Source organism: Capra hircus, chromosome 16 (genome assembly GCF_001704415.2).
Source record: "Capra hircus breed San Clemente chromosome 16, ASM170441v1, whole genome shotgun sequence".
NCBI lineage: Eukaryota > Metazoa > Chordata > Mammalia > Artiodactyla > Bovidae > Capra > Capra hircus.
The window spans coordinates 1,235,941-1,256,140 of NC_030823.1; the positions used below are offsets into that span (position 1 = coordinate 1,235,941).

Here is a 20,200-nt window from a genome sequence, read left to right on the forward strand (position 1 = left end):
CTCACCACATGGGCCTTTCCAGAATGCTGCTTGGCATGGCAAGTGACTTCTCTCATAGTGAATGACCCAAATGCCCATCTGTTATGACATGATCTCCAAATTATATGTTGTCACTTCTTCCTTAATCTGTCCATCAGATGAGTCACTAAGTCCAGCTCAACTCACACTCATTGGAAAGGGATTACAAGGGCAAGGGCATTCAGCCCTGGAGATGAGGATCACTGGGAATCCATCTTGGAGACCCTCACAGACTGACTACAATTTTAAGGGTATGGAAGCTTAGTGACATTGAGGATGAAATGGCCAATTCACTTTTGTCTTATTTTCCACATAGAACCTAATTCTTAGAAATGAAATTATTTTATAAATCTCCTCTTTGTAGATATTGTACTATTACATCCTAAAATAAAACATAATAGGAGTTTAGGGCCAAGATGGTGGCATAGAAAGACCTTGAGCTCACCTCCTCCCACGGGGCACACCAAAATTACCACTATTTTCAGAGGAACTATTGTTGAGAAGAACTGGAAGACTAGCAGAAAACGGTTTCTGCAACTAAAGAGGGAAAGAAAAACTACAGCATGATGGGTAGGAGGGCAGAGATGTGGTATCATCAAGACCCTCACCCCAGGGTCACATACAGGAGGGTGATCACAACTGCAGAGATTCTCCCTGAGGTGTGAGTGATCTGAGCCCCACATCAGGCTCCCCAGTCTTGGGGTTTCCTGCACCAGGAGGATGAGCCCCCAGACTGTTTGGCATTGGAAGCGAATGGGACTCATTTGGGGGGAGAGCCAGGGAAATGTGGAAAATGAAAACTTCACTCTTAAAAGCCACACACAAAATTTCACCTGCTCTGGGTCCCAGGGCAGAAGCAGTGATTGAAGGGAACTGATCAGAAGCACCTGCTGATCTTGCAAAGCCTCCTGGAGAGGCAGGAGGAAACTGGAGCTCAACCTGAGGACAAAGACACTGGCGATAGCCATTCAGGGGAGTTCATTCCACCATGAGGACACTGGCTCTTATAAGTGCCACTTTGTAATCCTCCCTCTAGCCTACTAGGGTGGGGACTCAGCCCTGCCCACCACCCTATGGGCCCCAGTACTGGGATGTTTTAGGCCTTCCAAATACCTGGGCAGACTCACAGCCCCACCTACCAACAGACCTAATCCCTTAAGACCCCCTGAGCCTGTAGCAGCACTGAGACGGCCCTAGAGGACCCAGGGCCCAGCCCCAAATACCTGTTCACTGGCACTAGTCCTGGGATCCCTAAGGTCCTACAGCAGAGACCCCAGGACCCAGCCTTACCCTTCAGTGGAGAGCCACCAGCCCTGGGATCTCATGGACCCTGACTCTACCCACCAGCAGCAGAAACCCAGCCCTAGGACTATGACAGCTCTGCAGCTTCCCACACCAGGATGCAGCCCACCCACAAGCAGGCCAGCACCAACTCCAGGACCCCCTAGACTCCAGCCCCACTCACCAGCAGGCCAGACACCTTGGACCCTCAGCCAGCTGCCCTAGGGTCCAGCCCCACTCACTGTCACCAGCAGGCCAACACCCCAGAGCCTACAGTCAGCCAGGACAGCAACTGGCCCTGCCTACCAGCAGATTGACACTAGATCCAGGACCCTCAGCACTCACAACCTTCCACCGCAGAGCCCAGCTCTATGCACCAGTGGCCCAGCACCAGCCCCAGGGTCCTTCAAGGCCCTGCAGCTAAGAGCCCCGTGACCTGGCCCTGCCAAACAGTGGCCTGCAGGCTCTGCACAAAAAGGGCCTGGCAACCAACAAGACCAGGGTCCAGCCATGCTTATCAAATGGCCCATAGTAGTCAGCCAGACACCACAGGAAGACCTGTGCAGCACAAACACGGGGTACCCGTAGGACATACAGCTCTGGTGACCATAAGGGAAAGCACTGCTGGGGCATATAGGATCTTCAAAAGGCCATTTCTCCAAGGCTGAGAAATGTAACCAACCTACCAGATACATAGAAATAAAAATAGCAAATTAGAGGTGACAGAGGAATATTTTCCAAATGAAAGAACAAGATAAAACCCCAGAAGAAGAGCTAAGTGTAGTGGAAATAGCAATCTACTCAATAGAGAGTTCGAGGCAATGATCACAAAGATGTTCAAAGAACTTGGGAGAGAATGGATGAAGATGAACAGAATGAGAAGTTAGAAGTTTTTAACAGAAAATATAAAAAGAACCAAACAGAGATGAAGAATACAACAACCGAAATAAAAAATACAAGATTTCTCTGGTGGTCCCATGGTTAAGAGTCTGCCTTCTAATGTGAGGGACATAGGTTCCATCCCTGGTCTGGGAACTAAAATCCCACATGCCAGAGGGCATCTAAGCCTGTACCTCAACTACTGAGCTCATCCTGCGTGCCGCAGCTAAGACCCGATGCAACCAAGCAAATAAACAAACAAATATTTTTTTTTAAATACACTAGAAGGAATCAACAGTAGATTAAATGATACAGAGGAACAGATCAACAAGCTGGAAGACAGAGTAGTGGAGATCATTGAAGCTGAAGACAAAAAAGAAAATAAAAAGAAATGAGGAGAGTTTAAGACAGCTCTGGAACAACATCATGCAAACTAATATTCACATTGCAAGGATCCCAGAAAGAGAAGAGAGAGAGGAAGACTTGGAGAGCATATTTGAAGACATAATAGCTGAAAACTTCCCTAATTCAGGAAAAGAAACAGATATCCAAGTCCAGGAAGACACACGGTGTCTCAGATAGGATCAGAGGACCACACCAAGACACACCATAATTAAAATGAAAAAAAAAAAAGGAGAATATTAAATATGGGAAGAGAAAAGCAACAAGTTACGTACAAGGGTGACTCTCAGGTGACTTTGTAGCAGAAATTCTGCAGGCCAGAAGGGAGTGGTCAAGAACCATGGAAATTACAAATGGGACCTCTCATTGGTAAAGGCTAATACACAGTAAACGGAGTAAAACAGCCATGTGTAAAGCTAATAGGAAGGTTAAAAGACAAAAGCAGTCAAATCAGCAATAAGTAGTTAAGGGATGCAGAAAATAAAAAGATATACAAAATGATGTCAAAAACATTAAATGTGATGAGAATGGGAGGAGTGAAAATGCAGATTTGTTGAAATGCGTTTGAATTTAAGAGATTAGCAACTTAACGTAATCACACACATACATATAGATTGCTAGGTACAGTGTGGGGAGTCTGTTGCATGACTACACCTTATCTTTGTATAGTGACATTTCATAACCAGACTTATTGTGGTGATCATTTTGAGATGGATGGAAATGCTAAATCACTATGTTATGTCACAGGAACTAAATAGTACTGAAGGTCAATTAAACTTCAAAAAAAAAAAAAATGTACAGGCAGAGGATAAACGGAGAGATTGACCTATGTACATTATTGGGCTTCCCAGGCGGCACTAGTGGTAAAGAACCCACCTGCCAGTGCACGAGATTTGGGAGATATAGGTTTGATCCCTGGGTCGGGGGAAATCCCCTGGAGGAGGGCATGGCAACCCACTCCAGCATCCTTGCCTGGAGAATCTCATGGACAGAGGAGCCAGATGGGCTATAGTCCACAGGGTCGCAAAGAGTTGGACACGAATGAAGTGTCCATGCACGCACATACGCACACTGCTGCTGCTGCTAAGTTGCTTCAGTCGTGTCTGACTCTGTGCAACCCATACATGGCAGCCCACCCATACATGGCAGCCCACCAGGCTCTGCCGTTCCTGGGATTCACCAGGCAAGAACGCTGAAGTGGGTTGCCATTTCCTTCTCCAATGCGTGAAAGTGAAAAGTGAAAGTGAAGTCGCTCAGTCGTGTGCGACTCTTAGTGACCCCGTGGACTGCAGCCCACCATGCTCCTCCACCCAGGGGATTTTCCAGGCAAGAGTACTGGAGCGGGGTGCCGTTGCCTTCTCTGCACATGCACACTACTATATATAAAATAGAAAACTAATAAGAACCTGCTGTACAGGAACTTCCTTGATGGCTCACTAGTAAAGAATCTGCCTGCAGTGCAGGAGACCCAGAATCTGCATGTTCCATCCCTGGGTCAGAACGATCTGCTGGAGGAGAAAATGGCAACCCACTCCAGTATTCTTGCCTAAAAAATCCCATGGACGGAGGTATCATAGCACAGGGAACTTGACCAAATATTCTTTAACAGCCTATATGAAAAAATGATCTAAAAATAGAGTTGATGTATGTATATGAGTACTTTGCTGTACATCTGAAACTACAACAACATTGTAAACCAACTATACTCCAACAAAAAAAATTTTTTTAAGTAAGCAAATTCATACAAACAGAGGTCAGATTTGTGATTACCAAGGCTTCCCTTGTAGCTTGTCGGTAAACAGTCTGCCTGCAATGCAGGAGACCTAGCTAGGTTCAATCCCTGGGTCAGGAAGATCCCCTGGAGAAGGAAATGGCAACCCATTCCAGAGTTCTGGCCTGGAGAATCCCGTGGACAGAGGAGCCTGGCGGGCTACAGTCTACAGGGGTCTCAAGAGTCAGATAAAACTAAGCTGCTAAGCACACACACACACACAAAGGAAGGGGTGGCTGGAGGGAGAATTGAATGAAGGTAGTCAAAAGGTATGAAGTTTCACTTGTAAGATCAATAGATATGACGGATGTGATGTACAGCATGATAAATGCAACCGGCGTTGCTGTGTGTTGCCTACGAAACTACTAAGAGTGAACCCTAAAAGTTCTCATCACAAGAAAAAATATGTATTTTTTTCTGTTTCTTTAATTTTGTACCTAAACGAGATGTTGGATGTTCACTAAACTTTGTGGCAATCATTTCATGACGTATGTAAGCCAAATTATCATGCTGTACATCTTAAATTTATAAGGGCTGTAAGTCAATTGTATCTCAATAATACTGGAAGGGGAAAAAAATAGTAGGAGTTTTTACTGAGAACCCTGTCCAGCTCTGTGTTCGGAGAGCTACCTTAGATACTTATCTATAAAGAACGACCTATCAGGAGGCGACTTCAAGGAATGTTTTGGAAGGATGTAACTATTATCTTTTGTTGGTTTAGAATTATGCAGAATTATGACTCAACTTGTTTATTGTAAGGGCTGAAGATAGACGGAATGGGCATGAGAGGTATTATGGACTGAATGTGTCTTCCCCCAGTCCAAGATGAAGCCCTAACTGCTCAGAGTGATGGCATCTTGACAGGAGACCTTTGGAAGGTAATTAGGTCTAGAATCGATGAGATCATGAGGGTAGGGCCCCCATGATGGGAATTAGTGTTCTTACGAGAAGAGATATGAGGGTTCTTTCTCTTCACCAAGTCCAGATAGAACAAGTATTCAACAGCTTTCAAGCCAGGGAGAGAGTTCTCATCAGGAATCCAATCATCTGGCACCTAGATCTTGAACTTCCAGTCTCCAAAACTGTGAGAAGTGAATTTCTGTCATTTAGGCCACCCCGTCTACGGCATCTTGTTACGGATAAGGGGTTACTGTCATCTGATTGAGTAGAAGCAAGACTAAATTCACAGTGTTAGGATTCTAGTGAATTTTCAGTGGTGGAAGAATCTGCAGGCTTTCACAGCAGCCTCTGTCTGCAGAGGGGCTGGACTGATGGCAGGGAGTTCCAACAGCTGAGGAAGTAACTGAAAATGTGACTCGGGAGCATGAAAGTAAACATTTTAAGGGCCAGCTTGGACTTCTAAGCCAACAGTAGAAAATCTGGAGAGGATTCACACTGCTGGTTGGAGGGGTGGGATCAGTATAGTCATTAGCGTAGATTCCTCTGATCAAAGATTGTTTTTAACAGAATAGGTTCTTCTGTTTGCATAAATCATTTTGTCATGGAAAAGATTTTTAAAATGGGAACAAGAGCTAAGACCTAGCTTACTTTTCCAGATTCAAGAGAAGACGATGCAGCCAGGAGGCTTGTATAGTCATGAAATGCGGCAGCTTGTCCACCTTCATGCGCCTGGTGACAAGGAAGGGCTCTCTTTCTTCCCTACAGGAGCAACCCAGCAGGAATATGTCTAACTCTTCTCCGAAACTGCTCGGAAGAACATCATTCCAGGCTCACCGCAAAAGAAGGGAAAGTCTGGGGGGAGATGTACACGCTAAAGAGAACTGATTCAGCTGCTATAACAAAGGCCAGTGTCACCGTGGCTTACCCGACATATCAGTTTATTAGTGTCTCCTGTAATTGTTCAAAACTAGTATCAGAGTATCCTTTTTTCATGCCCCAAGTCATGGCCTGAAATACCTAATACAGTTCCTGCTACCATGTACACATTCTAGCCAGGAAAAGGGAGAAAGAACGGACAGAATACATCCTTTCTTGTTAAAAACAAGACCAGGGAGTTTCATGTATTATTAATACTTTGTGTAGGTCTTACAGGGCAGAACCAGGAAGTTGTGTTATCACTTCTTACGTCCTATAGGGTAGAACCTAGGCACATGGCCATGTTTAGCTGCAAGAGAGGCTAGGAAGTGCAGTTGTTTGATTGGTAGTCAGTTTTTCAGCTAAAACTTGTATTACTCTAGAAGAGGAAAACAGATGTTGTGGGACAACTAGCAATCTCTGTCACAAAAACCTTCTGCAATCTTGCATGGAAGGAGGGCAAATCAGATTAGTCATAGATAAAGATCTTTTTATTAGATTATAAACTTTTGACAACAAGGAGCCTAGCTCTTCACTTTGCCATCATTGCCTAGCACAATTCATGCACATAGTAGGTTCTCAATATTTACCAAATACACGAATGAATGAGAGGCAGCTAGGATGTAAGTATTCAGAAGACCCTCCACTGTGCCTCTTCCCAAGGACTGTTGTTGCAAGGATCCAGAATACTTGATTTCTTGTCAAGTTTAAACATGAGGAAGCATGCTGGGATTCCTTCACAAAGCAACATTTCCTACCCAGCATGGCCATCTTTATAAACAACGTGGTTTTTTATAACTCTGGTCTAACATCTAGTGATCTCAAGTGTTGGATGACACAGTGCGCATGGAGCAGTCTGACAGCATATATGATAGGAGAAAATTAGGCTCTCCCAGCAGCTTTAATGTGCTATTACTATAAGCAAACTTGATGTGTTCCTGGGAGGGTTTTATCCCAAGTTCTTCTATATTACACAGGTTAATTCTTATAGATGGGAGGGGCCAGTGTTGGAGCAAATGGGACATCTTCTGGGAGTTGCTGGGAGGGATCAGCTCAAGGAGACAGAGCCTCCAGCCTCAGCTTGGGGGCTGGGTTAGCCTCCCAGCTCTCCCCTGGGGCCTATGTTTTCAGATCCAGCATTTAATAAGCTGAGAGAATCAAAAACAGTAAAATATGGAAGATAATACAACAGTCAACAGAAAGATAAAGTAAACTAAGAAGAAATAAAAAGTAGTTAAAAAAAAAGGCAGCAGGCAAGTGACAATATGAACTAAAAAAAAAAAAAAAAGCTAAAAAGAAATTAAAAGATGGAACAAAGGCACGATAAGGCAAAGGGTTAGAAATAACAGACGGAAAATAAAAATATAATACCAAAAGATCTAGAAGATGAGATAAAAGACATAGTATAAAATAGCTAGAAGAAAGAAAAAACGGGATTAAAAAATGACTGAGATAAGTAAACTCATTAAACTCACAAAATAAAAAGACTAAAGGGATTAAAACAATAAAACGTGTTAAACCAATACCAAAAGAAATAAAAAATTTAAAAGACTAGGCTCTGAGGGAAGAGAGTAATAGATCAGTTTTGTTTCATGTTAAAATAAGGCTGCACTGCAAGGGCAGAACCCTTCCCCTCATGCAGACTCATTCTTCTGAGTCCAGGCAGTCTCAAGGTTGTGCAGACCTCCCAACAGAGCAGCATCTGGAGAAATTTGCTAGAGTTGCTCTAACAAAGTGCCACAAACTGGGTGGCTTAAACAGCAGAGCTTAGAGGTCCACAATCACAGCGTTGGCAGGGTGGGCTCCTTTTGAGGGTGCAAAGGAAGAATCCACCCCGGCCCGCTCTCCCTGGCTGGGGACGCCCATCTTCTCCTGGTGTCTCTCCTCCATGTGCGTCCGCAGGCAAATGTTCCCTTCTGATAAAGACTACAGTTCTGCTGGATTCGAGCTCACCCTAGTTACTCCATTTTAATGTAATTGCCTCTGTAAAGACCATATCTCCAAACATAGTCACATCTGAAGTATTAGGGGTTAGGATATATGGATTTGGGAGAAGGGCCCATAACAGCATCCCTACAAGCTGTTGCTGGGAGGATACCCTCTAGACAGAGAGATACAAGCAGAGAGCAGATTCTTCAACCTTTTGCCTAGTTTGGGGCCTTTGATGGAGCTGATTTTTTTTTTTTTAATTTCTGATTAATATTCTTCATTTCTCTTGGAGCCACAGGGCAGTAAAGCTGAGTCCCAGAAGGATAAGCCTCTGCAGTCTGACCCATTTTCTCTCATGACTTTAGGGCAGCTGGGGGCAAGAAACGTCCTGGCAGCCCCTGTCCGGTGGCCAACAGAGAGGCCCACCCACGAGGCTGGGCTGGTGCGCCTGGCTTCTCCTGCCAAGGCATTTCTGCTCTGGCTACAAACACCTTGCGAGATCCACAATGCCTTCTAATTCTCTGCAAACCACAGCATGATCGCCGGCCAGGTTTTGGCGTTTGTAAGCCATTCTCCTCTGCCTTTTCCAAGCAGGAAAGCCAGGGAGAGCTGGGCACTGGACACCTCACTCTTAGGAATGAACGTTCTGCTCTCGGTTTCTCTCTGCAGTGGAGCTCAGGACTGCGTGCAGCGAGAAAAGACTAGAACATCCTCCTCCTGGAGAGGAGGAAGCCCTGACCCACAGATCACCTAATGCAATTTCCTTGTTAATAGTTGAGGAAATAGAAGTTCAGGAAGGAAAGACTCGCTCCCAAGTGTTCTCTCCGTCTCCCACTCTCAGGCACACACAGGCAAAGAGCAGGCCGGCGCCCAGGCCCCAGGGCAGCCTTCTGACAGGGACAGCCTCCTGGGCCTTCAGCTTGTGCGTCTCTGCAGGGCCTTGCGCTCAGAAGGGCCCTGGGCTTGACTGACCGCTCTGCTGTCACCATCTTGAATTCTTAATCATTTGAGACAAAGGCACCACGTGTCATTTTGCAGTGAGCCCTGCAAGTTGTGGCAGCGGGTCCTGCCCCTCACCCCCACTTCCCGCTGCGTTCTGATGAAGAAGGAAGCGCAGGCCATCCAAGCTCTTCTTGGCCACGAGCTGGGGCAGAGACTCCGGGTACTGTTCTTAGCACAAGATAAGCCCTTCAGAGAAGGCGGAGGAAGGGAGGATGCCTTTGCTTCAGGCCCAAGGCTGTGGCTCTGGCCTCGGCTCCTCAGCGAGTCCTCAGCTGGGGCATGAGCGTCAGTCACTCCCATCAGATCTCCGGCCTGCCAAGAAGGCCCGTCCCAGCGCTGTTCCTTTCCAAAGCCCCTCAGTCGCCCTGGCAGAAACCCAAGGAGGCGGGAGAGGGGAGGGATGAAAGGAAAGTGAAAGTCTCAGCCTCTCTGGATAGCCCTTCTCCTCCTCCTCCCCCTCCCCCTGCCCCCTACCGTTGCCATGGAGACCAGAACAAAGCCTCTCTTTCCCCTCTTTTCTGGATTGTTAATTGTCTTTACTCCATGGTGCCTTTGTTAATTGTTGCCAGTCCCTCCCAGGATGAAGATCTAGGTCTCCTCAAGACAGGAAAGAGCAGGGGAAAAAAAGTTAGGTGGTGGGGGTGGGGCAGGGCAAGCCAGGTGGCGGGGGTGGGGATGCCGGGAGGAGGCTACCGCCGGCTTTTCTGAATCATCCCGGCTTCTAGGAAGCAAACACCCTCTTCACCTCTGTCCCTCAATCAAGTGCCTTTTGAGGTGGGCCCCAGTGACCCCCCTCTATGGGAAGGGATAGGAAAGAACAGAAAGAGAAAAGGAAAAAAGCAGCCGTTGCGCATCCGTGCCGCGTCTGCGTGTCTGTGCGCTTGTGTGTCTGGCAGGTGCCCGCTCCGAGGGAGGTGGCTGTCTTGGCAGTGCACCCATTCCAGTCGACCAGTGAGACATGCGGCTCGGTTTTATCCCCAACTTTTAGGATTACTAGTGATTAGACTTACAGAGACAATGTGTGCTAGCTCGGGAGGTGAGAATGCCTCCGCCAGCTCTCTTCCCCCTGCCTGAGTCCCCACAGTAGCTACACATGTGAAGAATGGAGCCAAGAAGTTTTAGAAGCACGCACGAGTGTATGTGTGTGTGTGTTTGTGTATAAAAAGGACCCAAGCCATAGCATTAGCACACTCAAGAGCACATGCACTGAGCGGGGTCACTGTCTCTGTGTGCGTAGGCACGTGGGTCAAGTGATAGTGATGGGCTGAGAGTGATATGGGTCTATCCTTTCATGGGAGAAAGTCCTGTTGGGTGACAGGAGGTTGACTTTCACAGAGACGCAAAGAGTTGTTTCTACTTCTGGGGTCTAAGCTAGAATCTAGGCTGTTAAACAATACTCAAGTGTTACTTTATATGGTTCGGAGTCTGAGGACCCCATGAGAAGTGGAGCAGGGTGGTTATAGGGGAAAAAGCATGGATTTGAGGGCCAGAAACCTGGATTCAAATGTCACCTCTTGCCGCTTCACTATGTGGTCTCGGAAACTTCCCTTCCCCTCTCTGAGTATCATTTTCCTCATCTGTAAAATGGAACTGTTCCCGTCTTCACAGAGCTGTCGAGAGATTAGAGGAGATTATGCATATAAAGTACCAGAATTGAGCAAGATGCCTCTCCTTTCTTTGCACAAAGAGAGGAGCTGGAGGAGATGGTTCTAGAAGGCTGATTCCTTCCAGACCTTATATTCTCAGATTCTGATAGGCAAATGAAACATTCTGTGAATCCACTTGTTATCTTCTTGATTAGCTTTCATAGCAATTAAGACTGAGGATGACTCTCTGGAAGAACTCAGATAGAACCAAGTAGAGGCCCACCAGTGTCAGCCGGAAGGGAGTGCCTGCTGTGGCCTCCCATGCACCACGGGGGCACTCCTGACTTACTCCTGACTCCAGTGTCTCACTATAGGGATCGAGAAAAGCATTTCCTTGGTCAGCGGGAGGAAGAGCTGATGCCCAAACTAGCTCTGCTAGCCTGGGCCTACCCTGACCTGGCCCAAGACACAAGCTCCCTCCTCGAGGCTTCACAGAGAAAGTGGCGCTCGGGAGGTCCTGGTGGTCTGCCAGAAGCAGGAAGGGCTTCAGGCAAAGCAGTGAGACAGGGCTTTCCGTGTGCTCTCAGCTCACTTCCTCTCCTGGAGCTTCTCTCCAGGCCCTGCTCCTATAACAGTGAGGAAAGTAATTCACACCAATCTGTGAATCTAATCCTTTTATGACTTCTCCATAAATAAGGAATATTTATACTCCTTCAGCAAATATTTTTTTAAGCATCTGCTATAGGCTCTGGAAATTAAATGGAAAGTACAGCGGACAAGTTTCTTTTCTCACAGAGCCTACAGTCTAAGGGTAGACAGAAAAGCGCAAGAAAACAGAAAACTAATAAAATAAGCATCACCTGTGATATGAAGGAGGCAAATGGGGTCTAAAGGCATAAAGGTGGGAGACGGGGGTAGGAGATGATCGTAGGTGGGGGAGGAGGAAAGATGGGGGAAGGGACACTTGTGTGGAGACCAGAGAATGAAAAGGTGACAGTCTGGGAAGCACAGAGTTTGGGAAGGCACTTTCCAGGTAAAGAGATATTTATAGGGTTTGAGGTCTGGTTTAAGACTGATCCTTTAATAAGGAGATCTGACTGGGATTGGGCAAATTTTGCAAGATAATAGTTCAGGATTGGAGCACACAGCAAGGGGAGAGTCTTTAAAAATAAACAATTGTTTGATAAGCTAGTGGTTTGCCAGGTTAAACAAACTATTGTCCTGAGAAGGAGGCTGTCTGAGCAGTCTATTGTTCAGATAAATTGATTTTTAGCAAGCTCCTGAAGCAAATAATGAAGTTATTTACTGGTTTGCAGTCTTATCTTCCTGGGCAAGAAATTTCTGGAACAAATATTAAAGCCATGTCATTGTAAGTAGCCTTATATAAGTTATGTGGCCTATAAGAATTCTCAGTTTCTCAGTTCTCAGAAGCAGTGAGTTTGTGGTAGTCTAGCTGAGAGGCTACCACAGTGGCCTGGGCTAGGGTGGGGACAGTGGAGATAAAGAAGTAGATGGATTGGGATATACTTTTGGAGACAGATCAACAGTACCCACTAATCAGATTAGATCAGACTGAGGCAATCAAAGATGACTCCTAAGTGTTAGGCTCAAGCCACTGAGTAAGTGGTGGGTACCATTTACTGAGATAGGAAAGATGGTACAGGGTATAAACAGTCTTAAGGGAGTGGTTAACGGCTCAATTTTGAACATGTTAAGTTTAGGATGTCTGTGAGTTCTTGGGTAGAAATGACAAGCATGTGACTGAATACATGAATCCAAAGTATATTAGGTAGTCCTAGAGATTTAAATAAAAAAATTGGGAGAATCATCAGTACCTCATTGATATTTAAAGTCATGGAAACAGTTAAAATTTCGTCTAGGGAGAGAAAGTAAAGAGAAAGGAAAACGGGATGTCTCTCACCCGGATACGGCAGTGGAGGAAGATATGTAAACAGAGGAGGTGAGGTCAGAAGAGGGTGGCATCTTGAAGCGGGTGTTTTAAGGAGGGAATGGTCACATGGGGTTAAATGTGTAAGTCTGGTATTGCCAGGAAATGGTGCAGTAGGCATAGAAAGTCCTAGAATCTTCAAAGTCACATTACTTCCTCCCATCGCTTTCTAGCTATGACCTTGAGCTTCCTTTTCCTTACCTAAATGGGGATAGTGATACCACCCTCACGGAACTGGCATGAGGTACAAACAGATAGTGTACGTGAAAAGTACCATGCCTAACACGCAGTAGGCAGATACGATAAAGGTCCCAATTCAAGTGTCGGTGATTGGGAAGAGCAGACACCAGTGAAGTGAGATACAGTGGGTGGGGGTACTGGAGAGAGGAAAGCCCACTTCCTAAGCTCTCCTTTCTTCCCATCTCATTTGCCAAAACCGAGGATCCCTACAAGGAGGAATCCATAATGAGCTTACCCACTGAAGCTGATCAGCAGCCAGAGAAGACGCCCCGATACGTGGGAAGCCCTGGCATGTTTGCTGGGAGGAGGAAAAGCTTGGTGGCACCTGAGAGATTGCCATAGTCTCTGAAATGGCTTCACCCACAGTTGGCTTCTTCCAAATGCCAGTCCCTAAAGAATGAATTTTGACTTTTCTCACTTCCTCAACTCCACCCATTTCTTCCTTTCCACTCTCCTCACCCATACCTTAGCTCAGGCCCACATTATTTTTACCCTGGTTACCGCCACTGGCCACTGGCCTCCCTGTCTTCAGTTGGACTGATCTCAGTAGAGGCCTGCTTAGAATTCCTCACTGACCTCCTATTCCTTTCAATCAACCAACTGATCGATGAATATCACGGGGCTGCTCTTTGCCAAGACCTGGCTAAACACAAGGAGTCTAACAGTGAGCCCGAGAGACACATTCCTGCCCCTGCAGTGCTTACAAGGCAGTCAGACAAATGAACAGCCACCATACTATCTGTGACTAGGGGCTGGGGGTGGGGGCGGGGGGCTTTCTGAGCCAGATTGCCCAGCAAGAGAGGCGCTGGGAGAGTAGATATCTGGGCTGAGACCTAAAAGATGAATAAGAGAAGTTAGCCAAGGAAGGTGGTGAGGAATGATGATATCCAAAACCTCAGAAAGTCTTAGAGCCTGGCTGACCATCAGCTGAGATCCTGGCCACCTGCACTGTGAGTGTTATTTGCAGATCCAGGATCGCCACACCTTTAATCTGCTCTGCTTTCCAAGATTCAGTTCAGATGGCACCTCCCCTAGGAAGCCTGATCTGTCCCAGGCCCTAGCACTCTTGGTGGTCCCCATGCTCCACGTGCCTGGCTGGTCTCAGCACCTTTCCACCTCACTGTAATCATATGCTCACTCCTCTGTCTCCTCCAGAAAGGACAGGGCACTTTCTCATTCATCCTGGTGTCCCTTGCACTCAGTTGGGTCAGGCATAGGCATTTAATAAGTACACTGATTCAAATGAATCCATCCTCCCCTCCCCCACAGTATCAAACAGGTCAGGGAAAAAATAAAAGGGCTTGAGAGAGTGCAAAATGACAGGGCTGCGGAGTGGTCTGCCACATTAGGAAGCCGTCCAGCAGCAGGTGGGATCATGCTCCTAAGGGACGTTCTGAAACAGGGTTTTTAAGTCCAGATTCTCTGTCTGGAGGGGTTAGGAGGCTGGGAGTTGGATCGACAACTTCTTGGGTCTTGCTCTAAGGAGCGAAGATCCTCTGGAATGACCTCATACCTGGGCAGTGAGAGTGAGAGGAATCCACCTCTTTCTTCTATTCGCTCCATCCCTTCACCCACCTCCACCCGCGTCCGCCGCCCGGGAGCCCTCGCTCTTCCCTTTGCAGCAGAGGTTTCCAGCTGTTGCTGCCTGGAGGGACCTGGCCGCAGGGAGGAGGAGGGAACTCTCTGTCCCTCCCTCCTCCTCCATCTCCCCACCCTTCCTCCCTCCTCCAACCCAGCCCGCTCTCGGTCTCCCTCCCTTTTTCTCCTCTGAGGCTGTGGAGTCGCCTCGCAGCAGCGAGCAACCGGCAGCGAGCGCCCCGCTCCCAGTCCCGGCTTGGAACTGAACTGTGTTAAGTGCGGGTCCTGGAAGCCCGGCCCGGCAGCGGTGAGCCCGGGTCTGAGCCTGGGGCGCCGCGATCAGCCTCAGAGGCCGTGACTGGGGACCGAGCCGAGGCGCGGATCGCGGAGCGGGAGAGCCGGGCGGGCCGGCGCCGGAGCCCGTGAGTCCGAGCGCAGGACCGCGGAAGGCCGGGAGCCGGCCGCGCGCCGGGGCCAGAGGGCAGAGTGCAGGGAGCGGCCTGGCCCGGCCGAGGGCGCCGCCCGGCCGGAACCGAGCTCTCCGCCCGCAACGGCGGCGCGCGGCAGGGCGCGGACCCAGGGTGGCCGCGAGTCCCGGCCGACTGCCCGGCCGACGGCGGGGGGCGTGCCTCCTCCCAGCGCGGCCGCCCCTGCCCGGCGCTCCCGGCCGCCGCGCCGCGGGGGCATGTGAACGGGAAGCCCGGGCTGCCGGCCTCGAGGACCTGGACCGAGGAGGAGCGGGAGCGCCGAGCCGCGAGCCCGGCGCCCGGCTGAGCCGTAAGTGCGCCCCTCCGTGCCCGGAGCGCGCCGTCGCGTCTCTCTCGCCCGCCCTCCGAAGTTTTGACACTCGCGACCCGACGTTTCTGAGCACACGCTGGGTCTTTTCTCTGCGAGTTTCCATCTTCGGCAAAGTTTTTCACAAAGGAACGGGTCCCCACCTACCCCGCACTAGGCGGGTACTGGCGGATACCCGCGGGCGGACTTGGGCTGGGGTGGAGAGGGCTGGAAGCCTGGAAAGGCCGTGGGTGGCTGTGTGTCTGTCTGTGCGCACCACACGAGCCGGGCTTGGGGTGCACCGCCCCCCGCTTCTCATTTACTGCTCGGGGGCACTGGGTTTTTCTCACTTGTACGTCCAGTTCGAGGATTTCCTAGCGAGAAGCCGGGGCGACCAGCGAGCGCCCGGCTTGGGGCTCCGGTGCCCGCCCCGCAGCGCAGATCTGCCCCTGTCCTGCTTCTGTTTGGCGCGGGGGGCGGGCCACGCAGCCTCTCTCACCCTTCCAGGTTTGTTTCCCAGCGGACCAGCTGGGCGCTGCACCCTGTTTGTTTTCTGCTCCGGCTGCTCCAGTTTCACCCCCCTTTCCCCTCCCACCCTAGCCTTCTTACCACCCCCAACCTCCCGCCTCTGCATGTGGAAGGAGAATCTTTTCATCCCCATTTCTCTGCAAAAGCAAATCGTGCCTGGGGGCGGAGGGTGGGAAGGGGGTCTAGACGCTCCGTTCCCAGCGGCTCGCCATTGTTTTCCCACCCCGCGCGTTCTGTACGTAAACACACACACACACACACACACACGTGTGCGCGCCGGCTGCTTCGAGTCGCACACATGCACACACACTCACACACGCACGTGTGCGCGCCGGCTGCTCGAGTCCCCAGACGCGCGGGGATCGCCCGCGGGACTCTCCCATCTGCCCGCCTGGTCTTCGGGCTCGAGGTGCCCCATTTCTTAACCGGAGCTGGGGAGGGCAAGACACGTGGGGGTTGCCGGAGAGTCGAGGTCAGAGCCGTGAGCGGGGCCGGGGCGGGAAGTGAATTTTGAACTTCAGCCCTAGACCTTTCTGGGAGGACCCCGAGCGCACAAGCCGCGGCTTCCCGCCCTGGAGGGCCGACGGCAGCTGCAAGGACTCCAACGGCGCTCTTGGCAGCCTCCTCCGTGACAGGGGCTAGGAGGAAGCCCAAGAGTTTTCCTGGGAAGTTTGCTTTGACTCTGTGGGAATTTCCGGGCAGGGCGCCTTGGCGCTGGTAAAAGGATCTGGCGAAAGACAGCCAGAGAAGATGCTGCTGCTCTGGACGGAGTTCCCAGAGACCCTGCTTTCTACTGTGCTCCCTTGGGAAGTGGGGCTGGAGATGCTGGGGTATAATTCCCCACCTATGGACAGCGTGTGCTTGGTCAAGTCCCTTAAAGTTTCCAGATTTCTCCCCATGCAAAATGGGCAGAGTTACGCACACATCTTTGAAACCGGGGTCTAATGACCAGGTAAAGGATACAGGTTTGGAAGGTATGGACTCCAAGAGGGTAGTTGGAACATTGAGAGCCTAGCTTAGTGATTAAGAGACAGGGCTGTAGAGTTGGATCCCAGGTACGGCTACTGGAGACATGAACTTGAGAAGTTTAACCTGTATCTGTTTGCTCATCTGTAAAATAGGTTTAATATGGACAGTACCTACTTCATGGGGCTGTCTTAGTGAAGCTCATACAACAGTACCTAGCACATAGTAAGTGCTGGAGGAATGTGACATTATTATTGCCATTATTACTTAACTGACTTTGTACATAGCTCAGAAGAGCATTCTGGGACTGTGCTCGTTTAATCAATTATAATTATTGTCCATTTCTGGGAAGGGAAAAACCTCACACTTCTTTCCACCCTTTTCTGAGTTTAGCACCTCCCTACCCCTTGTATGAGCTTCCCTAGCAGCTGAGTGATAAAGAATTTGCCTGCCAGTGCAGGAGATACAGGATCAGGTCCTGGGACGATCCCCTGGAGGAGGAAATGGCAGCCCACTCCAGTATTCTTGCCCGGGAAATCCCGTGGGCAGAGGGGCCTGGAGGGCTACAGTCCATGGGGTCACAAAGAGTCCGACACACATGGCGACTGAACAACAACACTCCTTGTATCTTGTGAAGTCTTTTTGCCTTTTCCTTTCTTTTTCTCCTTCCTCTCCTCTTCCCCTCCTCCCTCCCTTCACAGTTTTTGTGAAAGGCATTTTATTCCCCCCTTTTCCTCATTCTTAAAAATCAATCTTGGCTCGAGGCAGTGGAAATCAGACCCCAGGAAGGGAGCATCCCCGAGAGGGCTCTGGCCTGGGCTCCTGGCTCAGGATTGGATGCCCATTTCTGTCTCTGGGGCCGGATGAATTTCTGGAGAGCGGAGCCCAGGTGTCTGAGGCCCCAGGGAAGAGTCAAGTGGGATGGGCTGAGGCTGTTCCTGGGGGAGCTCTGCTCCCAAGGTGCCATCTGTGTTGCCTGATGCTGGGGCTCACTTGGGAACTTGGAATATCCCAGCTGCCTGGGCAGACTCGATGTAGGATTTGGAATAAATAAGGGGCAAAGACTCCACCTTCCATTTTCCACTTGCAGTTGGAGTGGTTACTAGGAGTCTGGGTTTGTCATAAGCTCCTTGTCTGATTCTGGACCCTGCAGATGCACCGCACAAGTAAGGGGGAGCTGGGCAACAGGAAGGGCAAGGCAGCTGCTGCCCACCCACCCTACCTTGCGCAACAGGTTCCTCTCTCTTCTTTCTCTGACCCCCTAACCCCCTCCCCAGTCCTGGGAGAAGATGGCCAGAAAGTTGGTCCCTGGAGATCCTGCAAGTGGGCTCTCAATGATGAGAACCAGCATTTTAGTCTCCTCATTCATCCCTTTAAAAGAAATGTGTTGAGCTCCTATTGTATGCCAGGCCTGTGCTAGGCATCAGGGCTTCAGGGTTGAAGGGACAGGTAGTGTGCCTGCCTTCTGAGAGCCTTCTTTCTGGAGGGAGGCAATAAATATCTTGAAATAAGTAGCCAAAACAGTATTAGAGCCTATGTGATGTTCAGAAATACAACACGGTGATGTGATAGGCAGTGTATGTGTGGGGACCGTCAGCGGAGGTCCTAGGTGGGGAGGCCAGTGAAAGCTGACCTGGGAAAACACTGGCTCAGCCCAGGCCTAAAGGATGAGAGGGAGCTCGCTGCCCAAAGACCCGAAGGAAGGGGACTCCGGGCAGAGGGAGCAGCAACAGAAAGACCCCTGCAGCCAGAACAGGGTTTGCAACAGCGGTGCGGCTGGAGAGGGCGCCCAGAGAAGCCAGGAGGGCCGGGGCTGTTCTCCCGGGGCCTGGTGAGGAGTCTGCATCTCAGGACCAGGGCCGTGGGCCCAAACTGGTCTCATCATTGAAGCCGTTGAAGAGTTTTCAGGAGAGGCGTGACATTCTGATTTACGATGTTAAAAGGTTATTTGGAACATAAAAAAAGGTTACTTGGTAATCAGAGCTGCCCCAGGAGAGGGAAATGGTGGCTGAGGAATGGGATGAAGGAAAGACGGTGTCTCCTCTGTAGACTCTTGTGTCCTTTCTGAATGTATCGATAGAACCCTGTGTATGTGTCCACTATGCCAAAAAAAAAATACTCAAAACCAGAGAGCATAGTTTAAAAAGTATAGCGTAAGCCTGGAAAAGGTATATAATAAAAAAAATCTAAAACTGTATATTTTAGTACCAATTTTGTAAAGATAATGGTATGTACATCACACGCATACATAGAAGACTAGATGACTACCTTAATGTTTGCAGAGGTTAATTCTGGACACCAGACGTATGGGTGAATTTTATTTTCTCCTTCATCTTCTGTTAATTTTTCCAGCCTTCTACAATGGTCACAAATTAATTTTACAAGTGGGGGGGAAATGTGGGGAAAAGGTATCACTTTGGTTACTAAGTAAAGAGTAGTTTGAAGGGGAGCAGGAACTGAAGAAGAGAGGCTGGCTAGCAGACTGCTTCTGAGTTGAGGTGACTTGGATAAGGCAGCCTGGTGGGGGTCATTCTGGAGGTAAAGCCAGTGAGTCTCATTAGCACACCATTGCCTGACCCAATGCTCTGCTCTTGCTTTGAGAGCGCATTCCACCTCCAGCTCAGATCTGGTAATCAGGAATGCTGGGATCTGCAATGCTGACAATTTCCAATGCTGCCTTGGCTTTGGAAATATCTTGGGTTTCATCTACATCCTATTCCCATCTTTCCTCCTAGTAGGGAGGGCCCCATCCTGAGCATTTGAACATTTTTCTACTGTGATAACTAGCAGCCTCAGGGCAACATGATATATACAGTAAGAAGGATTTAGAGCCAGGAGAGCTGTTCATCACATAACATCTCTGAACTTCCCTTTCCCCATCTCTGAAATGGGATGAGAGCAATACTTCCCTGTTAGAGTTTGGGAGGCTCATATGTGTTTGAGTCTGTAGGTGGTCCATGAACGGTAAGGATCTGGGTTTGCTGTTGCCAGACAAGTGTTCATTTGAGCAAGGCCTGCTCCTCCAGAGGATCTAGGTGTCCCCGTCCTTGAGGGCTAACGCCTGATTCTATGCAGGTTTTCTGCTCTCTGGGGGTGCTTTGAGTCTGGCCCTTATTGGGCAGCTCCCTGAGTAGGTCACTAGGAAGCTGATGCAACTGGAAAAAGGGGAATTCAAATGCAGCTGTGCCCACACGCCTCCTTCCCCAGCCTTATTCAGGGGTGAAGCTGAGTGTTTGAAAAGGGCTCTGTGCTGGGAAGGCCTGGCCAGGCCCACAGTAAATTGTGCTTTGAATGGGAATTATTTTTGTGTCTGTGTTTGCTTAAGAGGGCTCACTCCTGCCTGAACTCGCCGCGATCCTCACCCTCTGCTAGCCCTCTTCCTGGAACTCAGGTATGTTAGCCAGGAAGGCTGTCACGGTGCTTGCCACCACTCAGGGGACCAGGACACACGGAAGGTTGCTTTCACATATCCTGTCTTCTGCC

The 20,200-nt window shown here is 49.3% G+C and overlaps 1 protein-coding gene across 2 annotated transcripts in view; it reads left to right on the top strand.

Annotated features, from left to right (window-relative positions):
* Positions 15,141-20,200, top strand: part of SOX13 (SRY-box 13) — a 43,747-nt gene continuing 38,687 nt past the window's right edge. For both annotated transcript variants that reach the window (XM_018060001.1, XM_018060002.1), the window contains exon 1: positions 15,141-15,226. The gene's annotated coding sequence lies outside the window, so the exon portion shown is untranslated. The remainder of the gene's footprint in view (positions 15,227-20,200) is intronic.